This window comes from Coptis chinensis, chromosome 5 (assembly GCF_015680905.1).
Source record: "Coptis chinensis isolate HL-2020 chromosome 5, ASM1568090v1, whole genome shotgun sequence".
Classification (NCBI taxonomy): Eukaryota; Viridiplantae; Streptophyta; class Magnoliopsida; order Ranunculales; family Ranunculaceae; genus Coptis; species Coptis chinensis.
Window position 1 is genome coordinate 26,653,612 of NC_141460.1, and position 19,332 is coordinate 26,672,943.

The window sequence follows — 19,332 nt, forward strand, 5'->3', positions numbered from 1 at the left end:
GATTTCAAAGGTCTTTCTCTTTTCAATTCTTCATCTCTATTCTCAGACTCATTCAAAGAATGGGTAGGCTGATTTTTATTTTTATTTTTTTTGTAAAAGGGTAAAAGATTTGCGGTTTATGAAAGGCTAAAGAAAGGCTCAGAGGGGCGACTAGCGGAAAATAATTTCCTATAGGTTTGAATTTCTGGCTATATCGATCCAAAGAGGGCCTAAATTCTCACTTAGGATATGGTATAGTGATCAAACAAGTGGACGTGTGATTTCTCTATTTTGAATATTCTTCTCCCTTGTGTCATTTCTCAAATATTTCACTCATATAAGGCTTTAGGCTATATTCTCACAGGATTTGTAGAATAAGTATACTAGCCTATATTTCAGAAACTTACTGCCAATACAAACATAGATACTCAGGCAATATATTTATAAAAAGATGTGAAGATTATTACCTACATATTAACCTAAGTTTCTAAAAACTATTCTAATGCAAGACCTAACGTGAAGCTTCTAGATTATTAAGAGCATAGAGAAAGAAAATAATACCAATATTCCTAAGTGTATAGCATTACTTTTTATTTATACTTTTGAATTTTCGATTTTTTTTACTAGAAAACAAGTGCATATTGTACATATCTATATCCTAACAGCTGCCTTAAATTACGCGTGTTTCTTTGCCACCCCCAAACAAAAGCATGTTTTGTCCTCAAAGTATTGACATAAGAAGGGTAGGAAAATACCATAAAAATGCGTGAAATTTTGGAATATCTGCAAAACAAAATTAAAACATACTAATATAGATAAATAAAAATAGATGCAACTCTATATGAGTTCCACCCGTTATGGGGTTAACAAGAAGTAAATTGCTTGGTACATAAGTAGACACGAATAAAAACAAAACTTACCTCCTATCTAGCATTTAGGTGTTGTCCACCTCTTCTATAAAGAAATGAGGTTCCTTTGCATCCTGCCATGCCATGATGATTTGCCAGGCTTCACGCAATTTATCATCTACAATCGCTAACATGTTTAGTACCACTTGGTCGGATGGGGTGTAGGGGGTAACCCAATGAGGTTGTAGCCTCCACCCCGACCAAGTCATTGCATGGAAAGAATGAATAAGGAAGTAGGTGGGTCGCACAGTGTCGACCCCAACCCAATCCGTGGAACGGGCACAAAAAGCGGGAAAGAAACATAGCATGATACGACAAACTAAAATAGGCATAAGAAGATACTTATGTCTCATACTCTGGGCTCGTGCTAAACTAGACATTAATGTCTTGGGAAGGTCATATAGCAGATGTCCCTCACCTAGAGCAAGGAAAACGTCGCAAGTGGCGTCATTCGCAGAAGAAAAACGTCACTCCCCTAATATGTTTAGCATGATAAAGAACGTCACCGTGCCCACGTTAAGGGACAAGCTACCAAGGGCTACGTTATATGTCCCTTGGTCCTCTACAAGGAAAATTCCGGCCCCATAAGTCTCATGCAAAAGCTCATAGTTGTAGGCAAAGAAATTATCAACTACATAGCCCCATGTGTCTTGAATCTCAACAGGCATAGGAAGCTCAACAGCAAAAGCCGACAAGAACTTGGTTATGTCCATGGTTTCGACATCAATGGTGATGGAGAATACGTGTTCCCATTCATCCAATTAAAGAATTTACAATGTTCATAAAAATACGTTGTAAGTGCAGGAGAGTAAATTTCATCGGAACTTACCATTAAAGACTGCCATCTTACTTGTATGATCACTTCGCGAAACCAAGATCCGTATGTGTCGCTCGAGAACGAATCTTCAAAAGATTGGTCCGGTATGAGTGTAAGAGAGTTCATTTCAACAAATATACTCTAGAAGTGCAGCAAACAACATAGGAAAAACTCACCAAAAATCAGAAATATAAGTGGCTATGAAGGTCAAGGCGCGGGGTGTGCTCAGAATTACCCTGTGAACGGTGCAGGGTGCGCTCACAATTGGGCTGTGAAGGGCGTGGGGTGCGCTCTGTATACCTTGAGTGCTTTGTAGTGAAAAACTAAGAGAAAAGTGAGAAGAGAAAGGCGAGAGGTGTGGCTTGTAATTGTAGAGTGAATCAAGTATTTATAGCGGTTTAGTTTCTAAAACAAACATCCACAAGTTGCCAAAATTATTAAGGCAGGATGATGGAAACAGAAATTTCTAAAACCGAAATGAAAACAAGTTAGGTGCATATTCCAAATATAACCCAATAGCTTTTTGGTTGAATTGAAAATAGCAACTTCCTAATTCTATTCATTGAAATTCCATCACCACAACAATATATAATCTTAGCCACACAAATATTGGCAACATTCTCAACAACTCATATTTTCACAGTTTGCAAAATTTAACTTCTAAAATGGTGGATAAGATAAAAGCAATGCAAAAAATATGGAAAAATCATCCCATGCTTGGATAAAAACCAAATTAAATTAAAAATTCAACTAACAATCAAATAGTCGAAAACGATTACATAATCCAAATCTAACTAATAAACTAAACAACTCGAAATAAAATTCTACGAAAACACGGAAATTTCCTAAACACATCACAACTAGACTATGAGCCACGAGACAAGGATGGTTCCGAGTCATCAGTCCTGCGTCGACAACGCTCATGCCTCTCAGACTCGTCAGAAGTAGAACTCTGATAGGGTGGCAAGCGTCGTAGCACTTCCACTTGGAACTTCCGCTGACTCTCTAGATATGTGTTCATTGATTCCTCGCGCTCCTTATCACGCTGGACTAGGGTCTCCATGGTAGTCCTGAGCTTCTCATAATTCTGATGCATGGTAATCTGCCTAGTCCAGATGTCTTCACAAATGGTGTTAATAGAACGCTGGCCACGGTGAATCACTGACATGAATTCTATATCAGAATTACACTTCTACAAGGCATTGGCATCAAAACTTGTCGTGTCCTCCTCCTTATCATCCGAATTAACAACTTCCAAAACCCTATCTCCAGGCAACCTCCACGTCTTCTGGATACATTCCGTATAAGAAATTGCATTTGCATGCAACTTCAATAGAATCCGCTCAATTTTCAATTTCTCACCAAAAGACAACATCATCTTAGTAATTAAAACAGGAAAGGGTGCGGTACTTACTCCAACTCCTCTAATCATAGTTAACAAGAAGTCGATGATACAAAAATCATACCTCTTTTGCTGTAATACCCAGAGTATGTGTAGACAGTTCAGACTGATGTCACTGAACTTCTCTTTCCCAATGATATTCTTACCAACCCACTGAGCTACATCCTACTGGTTGGTTCTCAGAGATGTCTTTTAGACGCAATGTGATTTCACATTGTACTGTCCATCCAACACAGTCTCTCTTATCAACGCCTCTACCCCCATACTGGGATTCTTGCACGGTGGCTACAAGGTGGAGGTTTGGCTCAATGGCCAGAACATGAGTCAACATCGAAGCACTCACTTCTCTCTTTGCACCATTTACCTTCACCAAAATCTTACTACCCTCGATTTCCCACTTCTTGTAAAAATTCAAAACCGAATCCGAACGGTAAAAATCATTCTCCATATACCACAACTTTTGCCAAATCCTAAGTTTCATTTCGTCATTGTAAAATGGTGCAAAATGGTCCGATTTGAAAACTTGTTCCAGGAGGATTTTGCGTTTTTGGGCCATTGATGTTTGAATTCGATAAATGGGTTTAGGGTAAGGTGGAGGAGAGGTATTTAACAAAGAAATCAAAATTGGGTTTGAGTGGTTGGTTGGGTTTGATTGGTGCAATTTTTAGAAAAAAAAATTGGTTCATGTTTATGTTTTGAGAGGTTTAATGGAGGTGGAGGAGATAAATTAGTGTAAGGGTTGAATTTGGAGTGGGTAAAATCGGTGGTGGTGTTTTCTTTTTCTTTTTCTTTTTATTTTTGGTTTGTTAATGGAGGCTGATGGAGGTGGAATGGAGAAGAACAACGCGATGTGTTTTTCTGCTAATTTTGTGGACTCAAGGGCGAGGCACATGACTATGAGGAATTGGGCCCAAGCCCAAACAATTTCGGAAAATGCCCATTCCGTCCCTATGCGCACAAACTTAAAACTTAAATTCTCGACTCGTTGCGGGTCCGATTTTTGCGAATGACCTATGAAAACGATCAGCAGAGAATTTCCAATCCAATGATCCATAAAACACTCTATTCTAATCATGGTTGATATATAAAAAGGTAGAAAATGCCTCAAAGTGCGTGCATGATATAAGTTATGCGAACAAATAAAATCTAAATTCATAGATAATGTCAACCCAAATCAAATTACGATTAAACATCATAAACAACAAAAATGGAAAGTTGAGCAATCAAAGATGGAAAGACCAACACCCCACCCCCAACAAATTTTATAGAACAGAGTTTAGAAAATTTGTTTTAAACATAGGTATTTTAAAGTCAGATTCCTAAGACTTCCTAGATTACTAATTTTATGGTTTTAAATATTTTTTTACTTTTTATGAATAAGATTTAATATCAAGGAAAACAATAAGCAATAAACACGTAAATCACTCCATAGAGAAACATGACTCAAAAACCGAGAAAATATGCGAGAGTGGAAAGCGTGAATTATGTTAAACGTGAACTTAGGATCCGGTACTTATAGCCACACACTCTAATAGGAGAGCTCGGTTACCTAAATGATGCACTGGTAAAACATTAAAATTGAATAGTTTACCTACGAAATGAACGATGAAACTCAAAACGTAAGTAAACTAAAACTATCTTATGTGCCTAAATTTTATCAAAGATTCTACTCTCAATCCTATGAGATATAGTGGAGTAGATGATTTGTTCCACTCCTAGTCCTTCCGCATGCTATGTTCTCTACGTATAATTACTCTAAACTAAAGTCTAATGAGAGATTTACGAAATGGCAACTAGACTACGATGCAACTACCCACAAGATGCAACTAGTCGGCTATTAGAACAACTATGGGAATGCTACGTTGATTCTATGATAAGGAGTTAGAGGGGGATTGATTCCACCTTAACTCGACTTAATCCTACTAACGATTAATCGTCAATCCGAATTGAATCTGAATCGCAACAACAACTGTTACTCCTAATCCCTAATTACACATGGCATTTCTACCAATTCATAACTAGGATGTGAACGATTACACCCATTCTCATGGTGAACTAATCATTTCTAGAGTGGAAAAGAAATTACGACGACTCTATGATAATCGGGATCAAGCTTTCATCAAGGCTTCTTAACCCCCTCAAATGGAGGTTTAGCCGAGAATCATCACGCTATCATTCCCAATGGAATTCAAACAAGACATGATATAAAGATTTGAACTTTACTTGTTTAAACTCAATTCAAAACTACTAATGCAATAATTGAATTAAACTAATAATGACAATTAATTGAATCTACGAATTGAAACTAAACAATTAATGGAAATAAAACTAACTTATGGAGAACACTATTTTATTAATCTAATGAATAATAAAACAATGATTCAAATACTAAATTAATAATCTAACTAATCTAAGTCTAGCTATCTACGTAATAAGGGAAATTAGATCTACACAATTGTAAATGACAAGAATTGAAATTTACAAACTAGCTATTTTATTAATCAAACTAATTAAGAATAATGATTCTAAGAGTTTAATCTAAAACAAGAATTGAATTTAAACTAAACTTAATTTTATTACATGAAAACTAGATCTATAATTATCTATAGTTTTAGGTCTAACTAGCTACCATTAACAAAGAGTTAAGCTTTGGTTTTTATACTTTCAGATCCAAAAATCGTGCATGGGCTTGGATCCATATTTTGGGCCAGAGAATCAGGCCCTAAACCCAATTCTTTCAGTCCAAAAAGGCCTCTCCAGCTGCAGTTGGCTTCAACAGACTTTTAGTCTACTTCTGCTCCTCTGATTGGATCGAGGCTTAGACCATTGGAAAGCTCTTTCCGAGCCGGTCGTTTTGACATAAGGTAGGCCCCATTCCGAGGTCTGAGTCCAAAGATATGACCTTCGGAAGTTCTGCTGATTTGTGTGTTGTTTCTGCCCGTGTCGACTTTTCAGCTTTTGACCGGGCTTTAAAAAGGCTTTGTCTTCTTGAATCTTGGTCTTTAATTACGGAACTCCTTAGTAACCGACCTTTGCTCCTTTATCTCGCTAAAGTGGCACATTTCTGCACATAATGGACTTTGAAGCCTGAAATGCATAAAAACACGTAATCAGTGTTAACTCTTAATTATTACTCACATAATTGGCCTAAAAGTATGACTGTTACAGGGTTAAAACTATAGTTTTAGGCTCTTATCAAACCACCCCCAAACAGCATTTTGCTTGTCCTCAAGCAAAGATTGGAAATTAGAATAAGTGACCAAAAATGGAGTTTTATCTACTCTCTTTTCGCTGAGTGCGATTGCATTGACCATATGCAACAAGGCCTTAAACCACTAGGAATTCCCTAGTGGACGAGTTATAGCCTCGTGAGAGTTTTCCAGTGAAGGTACTCACAAACTTCATCTATACTACAACGACTAAGAAATAAAACTATTGTTTCCTTATTCATGCTCTAAATTAACTATACCTCTCACTAGCAATGCATATAGAGTAATCAAGTCGAAACCTAAGCTAATATATGCATAATAATCAATCATCTACAATAAACATATATACAATGAGTAATAATATGAAATGCCTAGCAGGTTCGTTTATGAAATTCGGAATAGCGTCCTTAAGTAGGTTCTCACAATAATAGTCAAGATACAACACTCTGATTTTTTTCACTCAAGTTTCGCTACTCCAGTGTGCAGTGGGCACACTTTACCTTATAATCTCAATGACAACAAGGAAGCCGGAGTCGATCAACCACATCTGCCACTTACTATCACACTAACCTATTCCTAATTGAACTAGAGGTCTTTATTAGGTGTTGCGGGGATTAGGAGATGGTTTAAGAAGGAAGGAAATGGATATTCAAAAATGACAAGTCTGAGATAATAGAGTCTTCATATTATGTAACTAGAGAAAACCTTGTTATTTACTTTTTGCTTCTACACTTTGTTTCCATCCTTAGCCATATTTTTTTCTTTTTCTTTGGCTTTTGACTCTTTTTTATTCTATTTTTTTTTGGAGTTTTTATTTTATTTCTATTTTTATTTTTTTTTTCTTTGGATGGAAACTTCTTTTCTTTATTTTCTCAAGCAATTAACTAACTTTTGTTTACACAGGTTTTTCTTTTCTTCTTTCTTCCTCATTCTATTCTCAGACTTATCTAAATTGGGTAGGTTGATTTTTTTTTTTTTGTTTTGTACAGGGTAAAGGATTTGGGGTTTATGAAAGGCTAAAGAAAGGCTCAGAGGGGCGACTAGCGGAAAATAATTCATAGGTTTGAATTTCTGGCTATATCGATCCAAAGAGGGCCTAAATTCTCGCTTAGGATATGGTTTAGTGATCAAGCAAGTGGACGTGTGATATCTCTATCCGGATTTTACTTCTCCTTTGTGTCATTTCTCAAATGTTTCGCTCATATAAGGCTTTAGGCTATATTCTCGCAGGAGTTGTAAAATAAGTACTCTAGCCTAGATTTCAGAAACTTACTACTAACAATCATCGATACTCATGTAATATATTTATAGATAGATGCAAAGATTATTACCTACATATTAACCTAAGTTTCTAAAAATTATTCTAATGCAAAATCTACGTGAGACTTCTAGATTATTAAGAGCATAGAGAAGGAAAACAATACCAATATTCCTAAGTGTATAGCATGAACTTATTTATTTATATTTTTGAATTTTTGAAATTTTGACTAGAAAACAAATGCATATTATACATATTTATATCCTAACAGATGCCTTAATTACACGTGTTTCTATGCCCCCAAACAAGAAGCATGCTTTGTCCTCAAAGTATTTTAAATAAAGAGGGTAGGAAAAATACCATTGAAACGCGTGAAATTCAGAAACATCTGCAAAACAAAGTTAGAACGTACTAATATAGGAAATAAAGTCGACGAACTCTATAATGAAGTTCTACCCATTATGGGGTTAACAAGAATGAAATTGCTTGGGACATAAGCAGACACTAACTAGAATTAAAACTTACCTTATCTCCCACTTTACTCATCATCTTCCTCATCCTCTTCTTCTATAAAGAAGTGAGGTTCCTTCGCGTCTTGCCATGCCATGATAATTTGCCAGGCTTCCCGCCATTTATCATCTATTATTGCTAACCTATTAAGAGCCACTTGGTCGGACGGGGTGTAGGGTGCAACCTGATGAGGTTGTATCCTCCACCCTTGCCAAGTCATTGCACGGAAAGATCGAATAATACTATTTGTGGGTCTTACAGTGTCGACCGTAATCCAATCCGTGAAACGTGTACAAAAAACAGGAAAGAAACATAGCATAATACGGGAAATTAGAACAAGCATAAGAAGGTACTTATGCCTCATGCTATGGGATCGAGCTAAACTAGACATCAAGGTTCGGGGAAGGTCATGACACATACGCCCCGTGGCTAAAGCAAGGAAGACGCTGCAAGTGGCATCATTCACAGAAGAAAAATGCCATTCCCCTAAAATGTTTAGCATGATTCAAAACATAACAGTTCCGATATTCATGGACAGGCTACCAAAGGCGCGACGTTATATTCCCTTGGTCCTCGATATCGAAAAATGCCCGCCATATAATACTCATGCAAAAACTCATAAGTGTAGACATACATATTATCTACCCAATAACACCATGGGTCTTGTATTTCAGCGGGCATAGCAAGTCCAAGAACAAATGCTAGCAAGAACGTGGTAATTTCCATTGGTTCATTATCAATGTTGATGGAGAACACTTGTTCTCCATCTGGTCTCTCAAAGAAAATGCAGTCATCGTAAAAATAAGATGCTAGTGTTGGAGAATAAAGTGCATTAGGTCTTACCATAAGCGGTTCCCAGCCTACGTATGGGATCGCTTCGCGAAACCAAGCACCGTAAGTAGTGCTTTGGAACAAATCTTCAAAAGACTGTTCCGGTATCAATGTTGGAGATGTCATCTCAAAATTATGCTCTGAAATAGCTGCGAATGATCCGGGAACACCCCGCAGAAAAACTAGAATTTTTCTGGTCCACGGAAGTCAGGGCGCGAGTGCGCTCTGAAGATTTTGGAATTCCAGTGTTTGAGCGTGGGTCGCACTCACCTTGGGCGTGAGTGCGCTCTGACAAAAATTCTGAAAAAAATGCAGGGCGCGAGTGCGCTCCTCTGGGGCGCAGGCGCGCTCCGAGGTGCTGAAAATCGGAAAATGAGACGAAACATGGGAATCGTGGGAGTGAAAGGTGAGTGATGGAGGTTAGGTGTAGTGTGAGTTGTGAGTGTAGAATGAATGAAGTTTATATAGGTTTAAAGTTGCTAAAACGGATCGAGAAGTTGCCCAAAAGTTTTTACGGTAGTTTCCGGAAATCCTAAAATTTCCAAACCCGAAAACGGAAACAACTCATTTCCTTAATTCTAAAACAAACCTATTATCTTTTAGGTTGAATTTAGGATAGAATCTACCTATTTAATCGAGATTTCATCCTACCATGATACTTATTCATTGATATGCCTAATCGGCTATATTTTCACCTTGACTCCGCAATAAATTCTAAAACGAGGGTCATATAAAAATCATGCTGGAATAGATAACACCACTCCCAAACAATTTGGGAAGGTGGGATCAATATGAAACAACCACGCACAATGAAAATAACCGCATTATATTAAAATTTTCATTCCAAGTACATTTCACTACAAAATTCAAATTACGGAATTAAACTTACATTAATATAAATAACAATAATGAAACTACAAATAATAAAAAAAAATCAAATGATACTATCCCTAACCACTTCGGTACTGGTAGCGGAGGGCACACGCTCAGGAGATGGCTCTTGAGCTCCCGATGGGCCAGCCCTATTCGTCTTTCGGCGACGACGCTCGTGCCTCGATGGTGTGTCCTCAGAAGGAGAATCCCCGTGAGGTGGGAATCGTGTAAGCATTTTGGCCCAAAACTGGCGTTGAGCTTCTAGCTCGGCCCTCATCTGTTCCCACCGCTCGTCCTCCCGCTGGGATCGGATTTCGAAGTTATGATGGATAGTAGCCTGTTGAGTCCGGAGGTCTTCACAGATAATGTTGAGTCAACGCATGCCACGATGAATTATGGCCATGCGTTCTGCATCTGACCAACACCTCTCCAAGGCATCCGTATCAAAACAAGTCAAGTCCTCCTCATCCTCCGAGGCATTCTCATTTCCACCATCCTCCTCGTCCTCGTCCTCTACCCTATCCTCAGGCAACCTCCAAACTCGTTGGACACAATCCTTATAGATGCGAGGATTTCGGTGTAGGGTGATGTAAGACCTGTCAGACGTCGGAGCTGCTCTCAACTTCAGCATGATCTTGGTTATCAACACAGGGAGAGGTGCAACAGCTTTCCCTACTCCCCTAATCATGCTAAGCAAAAACTCCAGGATACAGAACTCGTACTTCTGCTCCTGGAGTATCCATAAAATGTGGAGACAATTCAGACCGATGTCGCTGACCTTCTCCTTCCCCTGGACGTTCCGACCAATCCACTAAGCTGCAGCCAACTGGTTGGTTCTGAGGGATACCTGGCGAACACAATGCGATCTCGCATTGTTGTTCCCTTCGGTAACTATCACGTGCATCAACGGCTCTACCCCATTATATTGGGACTCCTGTAACGTGACATCTAGATGGATTCTAGGCGGAATGCCTAGAATCTCAGCCAACAACCCAGTAGTTACTTCCTTCCTCCTCTTCGCCACCATAACAAAAATTCTAGTCCCTTCCAACTCCCTCGTGTTGTAGAACAGTCGGACTAAGTCTTCGTGGTAAAAGGCTTCAGTCGAGTACCACAAGCTATTCCAGTCTCTACTGATCATTTCATCACCGTAAAATGCTTGCTCTCGCCAAAAAATGCTTGCTCTCTGCAAAATTGTTGAGCCATTTTAGTGTTTAGAATGTAGTGGGGGTTTAAATGGGATGTGGTGTTGGAATTTGAGTCGACCGACTGAAACAACCCGGTGGTGGTGGTGGCGAGACCACACAATTTTTAAATTTTTGGTGGTTTTTGGCTTTTTTCTACTTGGTGGAGGTGGTGGTGGAAGGATTTGTAGAAGATTTGAAGTTGATTTGAATGTGGGCGTGGGTTTAATTAGGTTTCTTTTTAATTTTTTTTTTATTTTTTTTTAGGTTTGGAGGTTTGGTGGTCGTTAATGGCGATTTGGAAAGATGAACGCGACTGTTGGGGCAAAGGTAAGGGTGCGGGTGCACTGCCAGTGCGTGCGGGTTGGGCCCAAGCCCAATTCGAAATTTTTGAATTTTTCGATTTTTCGCGAAACTTCAAACTAAAATTGCCGCTTCGTTACTGGTCTGATTTTTGCGAATGAGATATGGAAATGATCAGGAGAGAATTTCCAATCCAATGATCCATAAAACATCTATTAGGACCGTGGATGACATATAAAATAGTAGAAAATGCCTCAAAGTGCGTGCATAACGTAGATTATGCGAACGACTGAACTCTAAATTCATAGATAATGTCAACCCGGATCGAAATACAATTAAACGGCCTAAGCAACTCTAATAGGACATAAAACATTCTAGGACGGAAACACGAACACCCCACCCCGAAACAAATTTTTTACAACAAAGCTTAGAAAATTTGTTTTTTAGCAATAGGTCTTTTAAAGTCAGATTCCCGAGACTTCCTAGATTACTATATAAATATATATATAAATTTTTACTTTTATAATGAAAAACAATAAACAAAAAAAACAGCCACACACTCCATAGGGAGGGCCCGGTTACCTTAATGGTGCACTCACCAATATCTGGAAATGAAAGGAATGCGCCAAACACAACAAATTGAGGCATTTATATTCAGATACTCGAGACTTTATCTAACATATGTATGAACATGAAGTTTATCATATATTAACAACCGAAATAGTTGTTGATCATTCCATAAATAAATATCACAGAAAACATATCCAAACACAATCAAGCACCAAGATTTCCTATGATGCAACCTAGTGAAATGAAAGCGAAGTCGGATAACCCTATAACGTAACCTAGCATGCACCTTCTTTTTCATTTTTGAACGAGAGGGTGTTATAGTAAATAAGTGTGGAAAAGTGAATGGTTGTGGAGAATATGGTGGATATGGATAAGTTGTAGAAGGAAACCATGTAATCAATGAGGATGTGGGTTTAGCACAAAACTCATTCATGGTGTAGGTAGGGACTGTTTCAAGTCTGAAAATGAAGGTGTCAAATGCTTGGTTCTTCTGAAGTATTTGTTTACTAGGTGGATTTAAAAAATTATGAATCACAGAAGAAACAAAAGGATCGAGTGCAAACTCGAGATTCCTTTGAAAGGGTGGAAGGAGGGGAGTCGAGGTGGCTGTTGTGCAAAGTAGTTCTTGATAGGGTGAATCATCACTTGCTCTAAGAAACTCATCGAATTCCTCATCTAGATTGGTCATATCCACGTTAATATGATAGTCCTCTATATCTTTGAGAAATTCATCTATGTCATCCTCATCCGTAATATGTGTATCGACTAGTGTAGGGATGAAAATGTTGCAGTCTGAACTTCCAAAGGAAAGAAATTTGGGCATATGATTATCAGGGAACGTGTTGTTGAAATAATCTCGAGCAAAGCTCTCGATCATGCTAACCTCTACATCCATAGATCGAATCCGTAAATGTGTCTTTGTTTTAAAACATTTACTTCAACAAAGCAAGATGGCCAAAAGACATGGACATCGAACCATCACGCAATTAATGAGCGCATTGGCGGTTGCCGGAAAGGGCGCCCTAAGATGATCGGGACAGTAGTCGTTAGCGACTTCTCAGATCGAGGATGACAAAATCAGCCGGATAGTAAAAATCCTGAACTTTTACCAACACATTTTCGACCACACCCTTAGGATACTTAATAGACCGATCAGCTAATTGCAACGTCATTTTAGTGGGTTGCATCTTGTCTAGACCTATTTGTCTATACAAATAAAACGGGAGTAAGTTAACACTAGCTCCCAAGTCTAATAACGCGGTCGTCGTATAAGAATCTCCTAAGGTGCATTTATGCGATGGGATCGACCAGGGTCCTTGTACTTAACAATTCCATTATGTTTAGATAGAGTTGGGAATTGTTCTGTTAAAACGGCGTCTTTTGGTATATTGGTCTTACGCCTAGTAGTACACAACTCCTTAAGAAACTTAGCATGGTGTGGTAGCTTTTTAATAGCTTCGAGGAAGGGAAGGTTGATAGTTAGAGTCTTGAAAACGTCCCTAATCTCCTCATAATTAGTATCCCTAGTTAACACGGCTAATTTTTATGGAAACGGTGGTTTCTGTCTATATTTAGCAATGGTATCACCTGGATGTTTAACCGTGGCTTTCTGTTTCTTAGGTTGTGTTGTAACTGGTACCTCTACAGTGGTAGGCTCTTCAGTTTCTATTTCGGTATCTAGTAAAATAGCAGGTGTAGGGGCTACTGGTGGGGTAACTATAGGCATAGTTACTTTGTTATCAACCACTCTGCCCGAGCGGAGAGAGTGGTGATGGCATTTAGCTCACCTACATTTTCATATTCATTACTAGTATTATCGATTACCTCAAAGGCTGTGTTTGTTGTTTTAGGATTAGGTATTGCGTGACCTGGCAACACACCTTTGGGTTGGGCTTTATCTTGGGCCAACTGTTGGGTTAAATTATTAACGGATTAGAAGAAGCTATTGGTTAGATTGAGCCATGGTTTGGAAAAGTTTTTGGCTCACTTGTATGAAGGTGTCAAGACAATCCGGTTGTGTGGGTGTAGTAGTCACGGGTTGGTGTGCTGGGACCTATTTCACGTGAATAATTTATGTGTGGATTTTGATAATTATTATTGACCGAACGATACCTCTATTAGCATTATAATTATTATAACTACCTTGACCTTGTGCTTGACCTTGTCGAGGTTGCACTTGGTTGTTATAATTATTAAAATTACCCCTCCACCCTGTCCCTTGTCGTGGTGGAGCTTGGTTAAAACTATCGTTGGACTAACATATTGATTATTGTACCGGAGGTGTGGCGTGTTGGTTATTTCTCCAACCGAAGTTGGGATTTTGTCTCGGGAAGGCGTTAGGTTCACTATTAATGGAACAAGCCTGTTCATAGGCTATAGGACGTTGGGAGTCGGGATCTTTGAGGGCTCTAACAGAAACTACATGGATTTGAATTTACATTCATGACAGGGATAGGCTTTTGTTGAACAGAAATGGCCTTTACCTTTTTAGTGAGTGATTCGATTAGAGTTTTAAGCTCGGGATCGTGTTTAATTTCAAACATACCGGCGACCTTAACTATATTTGATGAACTAGCGGAGCGGTGGATATCGTCACTACCCCCAGTTGTTATTTCGCTTAGTTTGATCCTCTAAAAATTTATAAGCCTCCGAGGCTCCTTTGCTTAAGAAACTACCCCCATTCACTATGTCTAGGACTTCTTTATGGTGGTGTAGAAGTCCTTTGAAAAAGGCACGAACTAACGTGTCTTTCGCAAAGTTATGATGTGGACACTCTATAAAGAGATCGGTGAAAAGATTCCAATCCTCTGAAAATGATTCATGAGGATTTTGTCGAAAGAAATGAATCTTGGAAAGCATCTCATCCGTCTTTAGGGGTGGGTAAAAATGTTCCATAAATAGCTGAACAAGTTTAGCCCACGAGTCCACAGAATTAGGCATTTGGGCAGTTAACCAAGACGCCACCTTATCGTCTAAGGTGAAAGGGAATACCCTGAGTTTAATTTGTTCCACACCAACCGTAGGATGGTGGAATGTTGTTAGGACTTGTTCAATCCTACGCATGTGCTGATAAGGTTTTTCATGGTCTAACCCATGAAAAACGGGTAAAAAATTATAAAAATTTGGGGGGATTCGGAAATCCCCCACTGGGTCTTGATAAGAGCCCAAAATTGTAGTTTTAACCCTATAACAGACATACTTTTAGACCAATTATGTGAGTAATAATTAAGAGTTAACACTGATTACGTGTTTTTATGCATTTCAGGCTTCAAAGTCCATGATGTGCAGAAATGTGCCACTTTAGCGAGATAAAGGAGCAAAGGTCGGTTACTAAGGAGTTCTGTGATTAGAGGCCAAGATTCAAGAAGACAAAGCCTTTCTAAAGCCCGGTCAAAAGCTGAAAAGTTGACGCGGGCAGAAACAGCACACAAAGTCAGCAGAACTTCCGAAGGCCATATCTTTGGACTCAGACCTCGAATGGGGCCTACCTTATGTCAAAACGACCGGCTCGGAAAGAGCTTTCCAATGGTCTAATCCGTGATCCAATCAGAGGAGCAAAAGTGGACGAAAAGTCTGTTGAAGCCAACTGCAGCTGAAGAGGCCTTTTTGGACTAAAATAATTGGGTTTTAGGCTTGATTCTCTGGCCCAAAACATGGCTCCAAGCCCATGCACGATTTTTGGATCTGAAAGTATAAAAACAAAAGCTTAGCTCTTTGTTAATGGTAGATAGTTAATGGTAGATAGCTTAAAATAAAAAGTAGCCATTAGAATAGCTTCTAGATCTAGATTTAATTGTTTTAATTAAGTTTAATTTCAAATCCTATTCTTGTTTTAGATTAAACTATTAGAATCATTACTCTTAATTAGTTTGATTAATAAAATAGCTAGTTGTTAAATTTCGATTCTTGTCATTTACATTTGTGTTAGATCTGATTCATTTACTACTTGTTATTCAATTCTTAGTTATTAATTAGATTTTAATTATTGTTTAATTTAGATTAGTAAATTTCAATTCTTTATATCATGTTTAGTTTAACTTTAATTGGGAATGATTACGGAATGATTCAAGGCTAAACCTCCATTAGAGGGGGTTGAGAAGCCTTGATAAAAGCTTGATTCAGACTATCGTAGAATCGTCGTAATTTCCTTTCCACTCTAGAAACGATTAGTTCACCATGAGAATGGGTTTAATCGTTCACATGCTAGTTATGAATTGGTAGGAATGCCATGTGTAATTAGGGATTAGGAAGAACCAATTGTTCTCATGAAAGCAGTTCAATTTGGATTACGATTAAATGGTTAATAGGATTAAGTCGAGTTAAGGTGGAATCAATCCCCCTCTAACTCCTTATCATCGAATAAACGTAGCATTCCCTTAGTTATTTTGATAACCGGTTAGTTGCATCTTGTGGGTAGTTGCATCGTAGTCTAGTTGCCTTTTCGTAAATCTCTCATTAGACCTTAAGTAGAGTAATTACACGTGATAACACAGCATGCGGAAGGACTAGGAGTGGAACGAATCACTCTACTCCACTATATCTCATAGGATTGAGAGTAGAAATCTTTGATAAGCATATAAGCATCATAAATAGTTTTAGTTTACTTACGTTTTGAGTTTCATCGTTCATTTCGTAGGTAAGCTAATTATTTTACGTATATCAAATGGCGCCGCTGCCATCTTAGTTGCACTTTCGCATTGTTTTCGTAGTGTAAGTACTTTTCTTAAAAGACCCATTTCACCCACCCACCTGTGTTTGATTCATACTGTGGCTTTCTGTTTCATCGTTGAAAAATTTCAGCGAGAAATTACACTGCTTCGGAAGGAGCGCACCTACACGCCTTTATAGCTCGAACAAAGCGACCAGCCCCATGTGGCGCAACCCCCTAAAAACACAGTAATTTGAAAATTACCGAGAATGACGACCCGCCTTTGTTAATTTTTTCGGAATTCTACAATTTTGACTCGAACTTTGATTTTTCAAATTTTTCAGTGTTCTAACCTGTTATATACACTGAACATGCGTAAACAAGACGCTATTCATAAGCGAAGCAAGGACGCAATCAGGTATTCATTTCTTCCATACCTTGCATCTCCAGTTAGAGGTTTATACTAGTATATCAGAATTATTTGGAGTGTTGATGTGTTTAGTTAAATTTGGTTTTAGCCTTGTATGAGATTAAGGTCTGGCCGAACAAAAACACAGAACGTAATTACACAACAACGTCAACAAACAAGTCTATCTAGTATACCACCCACTACACCTCTAGCTACTATTTCACACACATCACCTGACACAATGCCCGACGAAGAAGAGACTCCTCTCTCTGACTTCTACAAAGCCTTGAGCGATAGCCCCAAATCTTGCATCGTTCTAGCAGACCCAGTGGGGGATTTCCGAATCCCCCCAAATATTTTTAATTTGTTACCCATTTTTCATGGATTAGCACTACACCATAATAGCCTATTTGTAACGGATACTCATCCGTTACAAAAAATATTAGTAACGGTTATATTGCGTTGACACAAAAGCGTGACAAATATTACTAACGGATATCTGTAACGCTTATTATCCGTTACAAAATTTACTAACGGTTATAAAGTGTCACTAAAATTAATTTCAATAACGGATACCTATCCGTTAGAAATTATTAATAACGGTTACCAAATTTGTTTATTCTTTGTCGGTACGGATATAAATGACACTTTATTTTTGTTTCTAACGGTGCGCTATCCGTTACTAATGAATTTTCTTTGTATAAAAAATTTATTGCTAACGGTTTACTATCCGTTACTAATTAATTTTCTTTGTATAAAAAAATTTATTGCTAACGGTTGGGTATCCGTTACTAACAATTTTCATTGTATAAAAAAATTGGTTTCTCCGGCCCTTTTATATATGAGCCACCTTTACAAAAGAGTTATTTCATCTGCGTCCAAACATATACGAAGTAACAACACCAAAACAAAGTATTGTATGGTAGCTACTATAAAAATTCATTAGCATAGGAAGTTGTCAACATCGATTAAAGACAACCAACAGTCCAACACTTTAGCCAAGCAAATAAACCTCAAACTAACCTCTAACGACTTGATATATATCCTCCGCCCCCTACCCAACACCTTATCAATGTATACCAATTTGTTTATGCAAGTCTGCAACACCAAGCTCCATCATTTCACACAGCGTAACACCCAACTCCATCACACAACATAACACCCAACTCCATCACAGTTTGCAACACCAAGTCTGGAAGTCTGAATCCAAGTCCTTGGGAAATGGCGCGCTGCATGGGTTCAATGAGTTCATGGCTTTTGTCAAAATTTTCATTAAGTGATGAGAGTGTAGTATATGAGATGAAACTGCAATATGGTATCCAATGAAAAGAGCACGCCTTGTTGGTATCTGAGCTAAAACAGGAAGGTCAGAATATAAAGAGCTCGCCAATGAAGAGAAATGAAGCATGGTCCACACCATTGGAAATAATTTTATGGAGAGCAAAAGAATCTGCAATTCCTAAAGCAAATGGTACCCCCCTGCAATAGCAATGGCAAGGGCTTTCTTTCCAGTTTGACGTAAGGACTTTGGGTCTAATTCTATGCCGACTAGGAAGAGAAACAAGAAAAGACCGATGTTGGCTAAAGTATCTAGGACTGTGAGGCTCTTGGCAGGAAAAACATAATGAAGATAAGATTTATTGCCCGTGAGTGATGGTCCTAGCTATACACCTCCCCGCATTATCCATGCATATAAAGGCCATTGTTCACTATCAATGAATCTCCCCTTAAATGGTATCTCTCCACATCCTGAATTGGAATTTAGAGAATTTGTGTTACCTATATGTGGGACCAACATCTTCCTCGAAGTTATAACATTGGTATGGTTAAGCCGCGGAGTGTGCATTGATCTTAATCTTGGCCAAGTCGAAAACTAATTCTCGGTATAACAAAGTAATAGTACCTTGATCAAACGCTGCAAACGCCGGAGAGCCAACAACTCCATTCGATACCCATATGATTCATTGTGAAGAAAATGACAAAAGTCAATGCAATAAAGCAAAATACACAAAGCATTAAAAGCGATAAACGATGATGCCGATGGTTAGTATGTAGTATTGAAGTATTCTTCAAAACCATTTAAGGTCGCGAAGGCTAATTATGTTTATCGGAAACTATGGTATATAGAACAAGCAAACAAACGCTTACTCCTTTCATTCACGGAGAATAGTTTCCTCACATGCCCAATTTGCGTCAGAAAGGAATACACCGATACACTAGAAGACCGAGAACCACCGATAAGTAGAATAGACAGAGTGAAAACTAAACCAAGATAAACACTAACAAAACACACAACCATCCATGTCTTCTTCATTCTTCACTTACAATACTCATCACCTATCAACCATGTAAACCCATCTCCGAAATCGAGTCTATATGTCCTTGCTAGGATAGAAGGACATTTATCTAAAACCATAAGGATCAAAGCAAG

The 19,332-nt window shown here is 38.4% G+C and overlaps 1 long non-coding RNA gene across 1 annotated transcript; it reads right to left on the minus strand.

Annotated features, from left to right (window-relative positions):
* Positions 1–17,814: 17,814 nt before the first annotated feature.
* On the minus strand, positions 17,815–18,864 carry LOC147497215 (uncharacterized). The gene is made up of 2 exons (XR_015196713.1): positions 18,805–18,864; positions 17,815–18,130 (listed from the first exon to the last, which is right to left on the minus strand). It is a non-coding gene; the product is annotated as an uncharacterized LOC147497215 (long non-coding RNA).
* Between the last annotated feature and the right edge of the window lie 468 nt (positions 18,865–19,332).